Raw genomic sequence first — 11512 nt, 5'->3', positions numbered from 1 at the left:
TGCCTTGCCGTTGAAATGCTTGCCTTTCTTTCTTCATCGGATGAATTTTCGGAAGAAATCGACGATGCCCAAGGTACACGTTCTTCTTACAATTACCCAAATATTCACTTTCAGTCTCATGTAAGCAGTGCGTGCATGCATTGTATCCCTTATTTGACAGTCCGGAAAGGTTACTAAGAGCAGGCCAATCGTTGATGGTTACGAAAAGCAACGCTCGTAGGTCAAATTCCTCTTCTTTGTGCTCATCCCACACACGTACACCAGGTCTGCCCCACAACTATAAAAATTCATCAACTAATGGCCTTAGGTACACATCGATCTCGTTGCCGGGTTGCTTCGGACCTTGGATGAGCACTGGCATCATAATGAACTTCCGCTTCATGCACAACCAAGGAGGAAGGTTGTAGATGCATAGAGTCACGGGCCAGGTGCTATGGCTGGAGCTCTGCTCGCCAAAAGGATTCATGCCATCCGTACTTAGACCAAATCTTATGTTCCTTGCGTCGACTGCAAAATCTTTGAACTCTCTCGTCGATCTTTCTCCATTGCGTTCCATCTGCGGGGTGTCTCAACCGCCCGTCCGACTTACGGTCCTCTTTGTGCCATCGCAACAACTTGGCATGCTCTTTGTTCCCGAACAGACGTTTCAACCGTGGTATTATAGGAGCATACCACATCACCTTGGCGGGAACCCTCTTCCCGGGTTTCGGCCCTCAACATCGTCACCGGGGTCATCGCCTCGATCTTATAACGCAATGCGGTGCATACCGGACATTCATTCAAATTCTCATATTCACCGCGATAGAGGATGCGGTCGTTGATGCATGCATGTATCTTCGAGAACCTCTAAACCTAGAGGGCGAGACAACCTTCTTTGCTTCGTACGTATCGGCGGGCAACTCGTTATTCTTTGGAAACATATTCTTCAACATTTTCAGCAAGTTTTCAAATCCCGAGTCGAGATAGACCTTCCTGTGCCTTCCATTTCAGCAAATCCGAGTGTGCGGTCTAGCTTTTTCAGACCATTATCGCATCCGGGGTACAGCGACCTTTTGTGATCCTCTAACATGCGATCCAAATTCTCCCTCTCCTTTTCGGTTTCGCGAGCTTCTCCGTGCATCAGCAATGGTCCGACCAAGATCATCAACGGGCTCATCACGTGCCTCTTCTTCACCTTCCCCTTGACCTTCCCCTTCACCTTCCCCACCTTCAGCATCCTCCATGAAAGTATCACCAAAATGATCAAGATAGTTGTCATCGATGAAATCATCCCCTTCTTCATCTTCTTCCATTATAACCCCTCTTTCTCCATGCTTGGTCCAACAATTATAGCTTGGCATGAAACCCTGCCGAAGCGGTGCATGTGAACATCTCTTGAGGAAGAGTAACCCTTCGATTCTTACGGGCAACACATGGACAGATAACAAAACCCCCTGCTTGTTCGCATTAGCCACTACGAGGAAATCTTTCAAACCCGTAGTGAACTCGCCGGAGAGTCGGTTACCGTACATCCATTGCCGATTCATCTGCATTATTATAATATAAAATATATAATTAACCATCATGCATTTGTTAAACTAATTAACTAACTACAAACAATAGAAATCAAACAATGAACTACACACATATGCATATTTTATCAATGACACATGAAAGGTTCAAGTTGCTAACCGCGATCGAGGAGGAAAAAATAAATGAGGAAGCTCAAGTGTGGCTCCGACACTTCATATCATGTTTGTTTCATGCTCTTGGGGCATTTCATCAAACACCTTGTGTGCATAAGATGAACCAAAAGCAAACCTAACACCCACTTGTGAAGTTTGTGAAGAGAATGGCTCCAAATGGCTAAGTGCTGGCTGCTGGATGGGTATATATAGGGAAGGGGAACCGCGACTAAAGGTGCCCGAAGGCCTTTAGTCGCGGTTGGCCTGGTCAACCGCGACTAAAGCCCCTCACCCGCACCCAGCTGGCCAGCGAGCGCCCTGTGCCCAGGCCTTTGGTCGCGGTTCGCCTCCCGAACCGCGACTAAAGGTCCCATTAGTCACGGTTCCAAATATTTGGGGACTAATGGGGCTGGATGGAAGGCCCTTTTTCCACCAGTGAACCAGGACGCCGAGAATAGAATGATTTTGGACTACTCACTAGACGAGCTTAGGAAGCGGGCTTGAGTTTCGTCTTCTTATCATTTGTGTTTTACTCGAGATTCTCTTATACGTGTGTGTGTTTGTGTTTGTGTGTGTGTTCCGTTCATAGTTATTGTCGTGGTTTTAGTCCTGTTTGGGAAACAAGATAGACCATAATTATGTTGACGCATGTACTGATGTACGTGCACTGACGTGATTGCACTGTAGTCCTCCTAGTAGGTAATAATAATGCCCTGTTCTCAAGCACGGCCGATGATGCGTGCTAGACTCACTCTACATGATATGCATGGTGAAGCCCTATTCTGGAGGAGATAAATAGATAGCATAGCATAGCTAGCTAGCTGTACTTACGTTGGTGAAGCCTTATTCGTCTAGCCACCATCCGGAAACCCAAGTGCTGCACGAACACACCTGTACTGCCCAAGATGATGGATTGCTCACGATAGATAGATATGTATATATAGTACGTCTAGCCACCATAGCTAGTCCATGTATAAACGGGTGATAGGAGATGGTGACGGTTGATCCCTTGGCCAGTGTGTATATCTGTCCTGCACGCCAAGTTTGATTGCTTGCCTTACAATTTCATCCTCCGTCATATTGCCTCAGCTAGGCCGCGCTAGGCATAGAGCTTCCGAGAAGGAGCGCGCGGGAGGATCCCCGGCCTTACGTGCATTTTTTTGTTCTCTCCATCTATAAATACGTGTCAGGGGCCTGTGACTCAGCATAGCATGCACACGCATCAAACAGACAGCTTGGCAAGCATAGTCCACGTACTTCGTACATAACACACATATACATATACACACACACGATCGACCAATTATGGCTTCCGCTGGCCAGATGAAGATGCTCGTCGCCGTGGTCGGCATGATGGTGTTGTTCATCGCCGGTGCCGGCGCCACTACCCTCGGCCTCGGTGTCGGGTCCTCGGACACCTGCGTCAACTACCTGGAGGACGTCCCCAGCCCCAACGCCTGCATCTGCTCCAAGAATTGCGCCTGCGCCGGGAAGTGCATCATCGAGGGCGGCGACGGCGACAAGGTGAAGCTCTGCTTCGTGGAATGCGTGCTCAAGAACGACTGCAACTGCCAGGGTAAGCACGCCGCTCCGGATGCGCGCAAACCTTAGCGAACCCAAGCCTCTCGATCTCCAACAGGCCATGTCGATCTGGGCGCGCTGAGCGAGTGTCAGTGTCAATGTTGAGTTGTTTTGTACTAATAAATTGTACGGGGGCGATCGTACGGTACGTGCTGGATTGAGTCGTGGACTACTGTAGATCACTATACCTCTGTCCTGCGTGCATGCGCGCACGCGTCACAAGCATGCATTGCATGCGTGTGATTCTCGTCTTGTAAGAATGTGGATTGACACTCACATCCACCTTGAACGGCGAAAATGTCAAACTGAACCCGGGCACAAATAGCTCGTTTTGTGATTGGTGGTATTGAGGTATTCTGTGTCGTACACTCTTTTTATAAAGCAATGGTCTGCTGCGCTATGGCCCACGTCTGCACACGTATCGATAGCAAACTCTGCCGAAGTGCTCAATCGGTTCAGATAATTTTGACGGACTAGACCGGAGACTGTTTCTGTATGATGCACGTAGCCGTGACTGCCGACACTGAGAAGCCGGAAGCCGGCGTTGGTCCATCGGTGCACATCGAGAGGGGAGAGTTGGATGCTCATATACTAGAGGCCAAAGTTTTTCTAGCAAATGTTTGAATGACAGCTGCTGAGACATGTTGAATCATGATTCATGGGTAGGATGGGGGTCAAAAGATAACAAAGTTTTGGGGTCAGTACCAAATCCGTTGTTGTGTGGAAATAAATAAAGTCTGCCAAACCGTCCAACGATTGCTTTACTGTGAGCCACTGTTCCGTTCTTTATTGAGATGCTACCCTAGTCCTCAGCCACAAGCCCAACTGCTCCAGTCACGGTGAATAAAACTGCCCTCAAGTTGCCGTTAAACCATGGCCCAGCGTAGAACACTGTCGCATACAAATGGCTTTCTGTACAGCCAATTTTTATATGTCGTATCTCTGCTTCAAAACCTGGCTGGCACAGATCTTCGGGCCAAATGTGTGGTCGACAAAACAAGAGCAGCTGAGCTCGGGACCAGAAACACCTTGTCTCGGTTTTGCATTGTGCTAGAGGACAGAGGCGAGTGTAGCTCAGAGAGTTCAGGGGGTCATAACTATTACATCAAGAGTTACCGTTGATCTAATACCGCGTACATGAGAAGAGGCGACGGACAAGATCGATCGTGATCCGAACCTCAATTCGGCGTACAAGTGTGTGTTGAATCATTATTTAACTTCCTCAACACACTAGTTTATACGTAGCTGTCGACTGTATATATTTTTATAGTCGTCAAGTGCATTTCCTGACTGTCTTTTGTACTGCATTAGGAAAAATGATAGTATAGAAAATGGTTTGAAACTAAAACGAGGAAACTCCGATTGTGAGTGTTCACCGCCTGAAAAAAGCACGAAAATGAACAGTGAAAGGCAGCATACAAAAAATTGATGCCCCTGCCCCTCACCTAAAGGAAAAGAAACAAAACAAAAAGAGAAAATGCCTTAGAACATAAGTAAAACGAAAAAAGAGGAAAAGCCACTACTTGTGGTGGTGCCCTAGCTTGCTCGGAACAAGCTGCTTTAGTCCAAGTGGGTATCAAATTCCATAAGTGCTTTGGTGAGCCTTTACAGGCGAGCTAGCCGGGAGGTCTTTAGTTATTTCCCTCCCTTCAAAGTTCAACCCACGAGTAGGTACGTAAAAGCCAGTCATACACTCATACCCAAGGCCAGCCAGCCAGCCATACACTCATACCCAAGGCCAGCCAGCCAGCCAGCCATCCATATGGACCCTGGAGAGCCGCTGCCGCCGCCCCAAGATGGGAACGGGATGAACATGACGAGGGCACTGGAGGCTCTGGCCCCCTACCTCAAGCACCCGCGACGGACCGTCATTGTGATCGAAGCTCTACTGTCCTCTGCAGTTTTCATGCTGTTCCTGCAGCTCTTCTTGGCTCCCCAGCGCCGTCGCTCGGACCGCTGGTTCCTGCAAGCTATCTTGTGGTTTGTCTACCACATCTCCTTCCCTCTCATGACCTACACCTTCAGCCAGATGGCAACCTCTCCCGTGAAGAACGTCTTGTATCCTTTTTGGGCTGTTCTCCTCTTGTGGGCAGCCGGATGGACAAACGTCTTCACGGTCTACAGCCTCGAAGATAGCAAGCAGTGGAACCTCTACGTCTTCTATCTCCTCCAGTATTTTGTCTATTCGGCCATCACATATACTCTGCTCGAACCTGCTTATAGTTCACGTCCGCAACATCCATTCGAGATTCAAAAGGATATCATCTTCCCGCCACTTATTATCTAGCTTCTTTGTTTCCTAACTGCGGTGGTGCTGATCACCAATATGTTTCGGATATTTGCTGGTTGCAATGTCGCGCATTCTATTCCAAGCAAAACAGTAGCTGACGACATGCGGGGCCAGGTGGATGCAATGAACGGCCTTGAGGAGCGCGCAATTCGACCCCATCACAATGAGGGGCTACAGATATCTTGTAAATCCTCGTGTACTGTGGGGCAGACCAAAAGGCATACATGTGGACGAGGCCATCACCATCAAGGAAATATGGGACATGACATTTGATGACAGCATGCTCAACACAGCAACTCAGGGTGGCTCTCAACTAAAGCTTGTAAGCCTCTCCTTCACTCTGTTTCACTTGCTACGCCGCCGCCTCTTTGGGATGGATTGTGCCGAAGCCGGCCTTCCTCAGACACGCAGATTCGCACTCGAGGGATTGCTCGCGGAAGAGGATCAAGCCACCGGTTTCTCCACGGCATTTCATATCATCGAGGTGGAACTGGGCTTTCTCTACGACTTCTTCTTCACTAACTATGCTGTTCTCTTCCAAGCGGAGAATACATTCTTTTTCTTGGTTCTTCTCAAATTCATTTTCACATGCTCCTTGGGGGTATATCTACTTAAAAACTCCCCCACTATCTTGACAAATGTCCCCATAATCGAGGTCAGCATGAAAAGGGTTGATGTTATCGTCACTTTCATGATTAGCCCTCCTCATGTTGGAAACGCTTCAGGTTATATTATACTTCACATCAGATTGGGCCATGGTCTCACTAGCCTGGAGCTATACCATACAGCAGCACAACTGCAAACTCCCCGTGTCCATCAGCCAATTTCTTAGAAGGTTCCTCATCTTTACCTTCAGAAAAATGTTTGGCACTCGTCACGAAAAAAAAATATTTGGTGGGACTAATTTTTGGAAAAATCAGATAGGCCAGTCATCTCTTATTAAATGCTGCTTAAGTGCCAATTCATCTTATAGGATTCCCCTGGAATATAAGGAAATTATTCAAGCTGTGTACATGTTGTTCTTTGGTTCAATGGTATTCTCAAAGAAAACGTTCCAAGTGGTTCCTGCTTTGATTAGGAGCGAGATAGTTTCTTCCCTGCGGGCATCTAGCAATGGCAGTCCTCTAACTTTTTTTTCGAAATGGGAGCTTAAAGCCCCAGCCTCTGCATCTAGAAGATGCACACGGCCGTTTTATTATGGCATAGTTTAAAGTATCAAATCATCCAGCAAAATGATATTACACCCCGCTCACGGGTCAATCAAAGTGGCTGTAAAAATCAGCCATAGAAAGAAAGATGAAACCAAATAAAGTCTAAGTGCCATCTCCAATGCGTCTAGATTGCAACCAGCCACCCTGGCTGAAAATAGCCCGAACGACCGCCATCAAACGATTGCATCCGGTATCCAAAGGTTCCCGCTGTTCCACAGGGAGGAGGTATGACCATAGGTGAATCAACGAAGCCGCCCTGTGAATAACCTGTAAGAAATTTGGATTAGCACACCTATTAAAAACGACCTCATTCCGACAATTCCAAATTGTCCAAACTAAAGCACAAACCCCAATGCGGATTCGTTCCTTTGTTTTTTTATCAATCCCATTTAACCAATTACCAAACAAATTAGTTATGTTCATGGGTGGAGGTATACTAAAAGTAAAATGCACTACTCTCCAAACTAAACGAGAAAAATGGCAAGAAATGAAAAGATGATCTATTGTTTCTCTTTGACCGCAAAAGACACAATCAGTACATCCATTCCATTTTCGTTTTGCCAGGTTATCTTTTGTTAAGATCACCTTGTTGTAAAGGAACCACATAAAGATCCTAATCTTGAGTGGTACCTTTATCTTCCACAAGTATTTTTTCAAAAAAACCGTATGGCCATTCAAATAATCGGCATACAAAGATTTAACTGAGAAAATACCAGTGGAAGAGAGCTTCCATGCAAAACTATCTGGTTCATTTGATAAATGGACAGCCATTAACCTGCGCACTAAAGAGATCCAAGCATCCCATCTATCTCCAGTTAACATCCTATTAAATCTTATATTTAGTGGTACATTACCAAGGACGTCGGCTACTAATACATTTTTAGTTGTGGCCGTATTATAGAGACTAGCATATTGGATGTTAAGGGGCGTGTCACCTAACCAGGTGTCTTCCCAAAATCTGGTTTTCATACCGTCTCCTACAGTAAAAGAACCGCGCTTAAAGAAATCGTCTTTAGCCTTCATAATCCCTTTCCAAAAGGGGGAATCTGTAGGCTTAGACTGAACTTGAGACAAAGATTTGCACCCAAGATATTTGTTTGTCAACAACTCTTGCCAAACACCTTCCTCTGTCAGCATTTTAAATAGCCATTTGCTAAGTAAACATCTGTTCTTAATATCTAGCACCTCAATGCCAAGACCCCCCTGGTCTTTTGGTCTACAAACAATGTTCCATTTGGTTAATCTATATTTCTTCTTCTGGCCATCACTCTGCCAGAAAAATCTAGACCTATAGAAATCAAGTCTTTTCCTTACCCCCTTAGGTATTTCAAAGAATGAGAGAAGAAACATTGGTAGACTAGACAAGACCGAGTTTATTAGAACGAGCCTATCCCCATAAGATAGCAGTTTGCCCACCCATGCAGCAAGCTTTCGCTCAAAACGATCTTCTATCGGCTTCCATTCCTTATTTCTAAGTTTCCGAAAGTGAATAGGAATTCCGAGATATTTGAAAGGAAGTGAGCCAATCTCACATCCAAAAATACTCCTATAATCGTCTTCTTCATCCTTGGCCTTGCCAAAACAAAAAAGTTCACTCTTATGAAAGTTTATTTTCAAACCAGATAGTTACTCAAAAAGAGAAAGAATTAATTTCATGTTTACAGCTTTTGCCAAATCATGCTCCATGAACAAAATGGTATCATCTGCATACTGTAGAATCGATATACCCCCATCCACCAAATGAGGAACTAAACTACCAACTTGTCCATCCTCTTTTGCTCTTGCAATAAGGATAGCAAGCATATCTGCGACGATATTAAAAAGAATAGGTGAAAGTGGGTCTCCTTGTCTAAGACCCTTTAGTGTTTGGAAATAATGTCCAATATCATCATTGACTTTAATTCCGACACTACCACCCTGAATGAAGCGTGCTATCCAATTACACCACTCAGGTGGGAACCCTTTCATTCTAAGAGCTTGTTGTAAAAAGGACCATTTCACCTTATCGTAAGCCTTTTCAAAATCTATTTTGAAGAGAACCCCATCCAGCTTCTTCCTATGAAGCTCATGAATGGTCTCGTGTAAAACAACAACCCCTTCTAGGATGTTTCTACCAGGGATAAAGGCAGATTGAGTTGGACGAACAACCTTATGTGCAATGACTGTTGCACGATTGGTACCAACCTTTGTGAAAATTTTAAAGCTAACATTGAGTAGACAAATTGGGCGATATTGTTCTATTCTGTTCGCATACTCTTTCTTACGCAAGAGAGTGACGAAGCCGAAATTAAGCTTATATAATGGTATATCACCCTCTTGTAACTGGGCAAACATAGCCATCATATCAGACTTAATGACCGGCCAGAACCTCTGATAAAACTCAGCAGGAAACCCATCTGGACCTGGAGCTTTATTATGTTCCATACTAGAGATAGCCTCAAACACCTCCTGTTCTGTAAAAGGAGATGTGAGGATTGTTTTCTCCGTTTCAGAAAGTTGAGCAATATCATGAGTGACTTCTTCTCTCATGGTGAAGAAATTCATTTCAGGAGCTCCAAAAAGCTTCTTATAATACTCAGTTATGAATACCTTCAGATTTTGTTGACCCACAATGGTCCCCTCATCTTGCTCAAGTTGGAAAATTCTTTTTTTCCTATGCTTACCATTCGCAATAAGGTGAAAATATTTGGTATTATTACCACCTTCTTGTATGTGCTTAACTTTTGCGCGTTGAGCCCATTTGGTCTCTTCATCACGCCGAAGCATAGCAATGGCAATGTCGGCCTCCCTTTTCTGAGCCCTCTCGGCTGCATTTAGGGGAATAGTTTCAGCTTTTAAATCAAGCTCATCTATAAGAAGAGAGAGCCTTTCTTTCTCTTTCCTATAAACACCACTAAGGTTCTTAGCCCAACCACGTAAAAACTGTCTAAGATGTCTAACCTTGTGTTGCCATTTTTCGATAGGTGATGAGCCTGAAAGGACCGAATTCCATTCATGAAGCACCATTTCATAAAAGCCATCTTGCAGCATCCAAGATAACTCAAATGAAAAGGTGCTTTTGTTGCCCATATGAGTCGCCTCACCAGAATCGATAAAGAGGGGAGTATGATCCGAGCCAGTACGTGTGAGTGCCCGTACTGTGACCAAAGGGAACTTCTGTTCCCACTCCACATTAGTTAGAACTCGGTCTAACTTCTCATAGGTGGGTATTTCCCGCCTGCTTGCCCAAGTAAATTGTCTACCGGACATAATGATCTCTCTTAGATCAAGTGTCTCGATGATCGCATTAAAAATAAAAGGCCACCTCGCATTGAAGCGATCATTATTTTTCTCCTCTTGTCTCCTAATAATATTAAAATCCCCTCCCACCAACAGAGGTAAGTTGTCAGATTCACATATTCTAACTAATTCTGCCAGAAAATCTGGTTTGAGAGCATCTTGGGCTGCCCCATACACCCCAACAAGAATCCACTCAAAACCATCAGATTTATTTTTGACGAACATTTTAACACAGAAATCACCTGTCTCCACTCTTTGGATCAAAGTAGTTTCCATGTTGATACCCACCAAAATACCCCCAGACCTTCCCCTAGGTGGTAGACAATACCACATGTAGTCTATTCCCCCGGAAAGGTGCTTAAGGAAAGGTGCCGAAAAATTAGCTCTTCCAGTTTCTAACAAAACTATGAAATCTAATTTGTGCTCCCTTACTGACTCATGAATAAAACAAATTTTAGCAGGATCCGCTAGACCCTCGCAATTCCACCAAATTCCTCTCATATAGCCAGATTCTTAAGTTTCTTAATCCTAGAACTTCGTCGAATCAAACGAGAAGACTTAACCTTATTTTTATTGCGCCACTTGATTAGTGGAACATGCATTAGATCCTCATGAATCATGATCATCATTTTCAGCATCTACCAAATCTTCGGATAAGTTAGAAGCTTTTGAAAGAACCAAGCTAGACGAATCCTCCCCAAGGTTAATAGATTTATTAAGAAAAATTAAATTTCTTTGCACTTCTAAATTTTTAAGAGATTTAATAGAGTTTAAAATCTGATCAGAGGACTTTCCTAATGAGATTCCTAAGACACTAGCTCTATGTTCTATCTCACAATCTGGAAGATCAACAAAATTTAGCTTCTTAATGCAATTCGTACCTTGAGAGGAGGAAGGAGTCCGCCGCGCTGCAAGCTCCATTGCCCGCTCCATTTGCGGCACGTCCGCATTAGGCTGTGCTTGGATCCTCGAGCTCGATCGCAAGCCCAGCTTGGAGCAGTCCTTGATGCCTCCGAACGCCACCACGTCCTCGTACGACGGCGACCCGCGGAGAGTCGGAGTAGAGGGCGATCGCGGCGAGTCCCCGCCCGCATGTGGAGATCCTCCTGATCTCGACACACACGGTGACCGCAGCGAAAGATTGCCGCAATGCAGAGATCCTCCTGATCTCGACGCAGGCGGCTGAAGGCGCGGCGTTGAAGTATCAGAACCCTCCAGGTTCTGCTCAACACCAAAGACCGCAGCCTCAGGAACTGCTGCAGCGACGGTGGCAGTCCTCTAACTAATGGAAAGACAGCATTGCTTCTCAATGGCATCTACGAAGACTTCTCCTGGGCACTAGGGGACAATAGCCAGACAGTGGTCATGCTTACTTGGCACATCGCAACTGAGTACTGCAGCATTGCATCTTCCAATGAGGAGGCAGACCAGATGCATCATCGGCAACAAGAGAAGGTGAAACTCGAAAATTACCAGCAAGTCACGGC

The sequence above is a fragment of the Lolium rigidum genome, chromosome 7 (assembly GCF_022539505.1).
Source record: "Lolium rigidum isolate FL_2022 chromosome 7, APGP_CSIRO_Lrig_0.1, whole genome shotgun sequence".
Classification (NCBI taxonomy): Eukaryota; Viridiplantae; Streptophyta; class Magnoliopsida; order Poales; family Poaceae; genus Lolium; species Lolium rigidum.
This window is presented reverse-complemented; position numbering follows the sequence as displayed.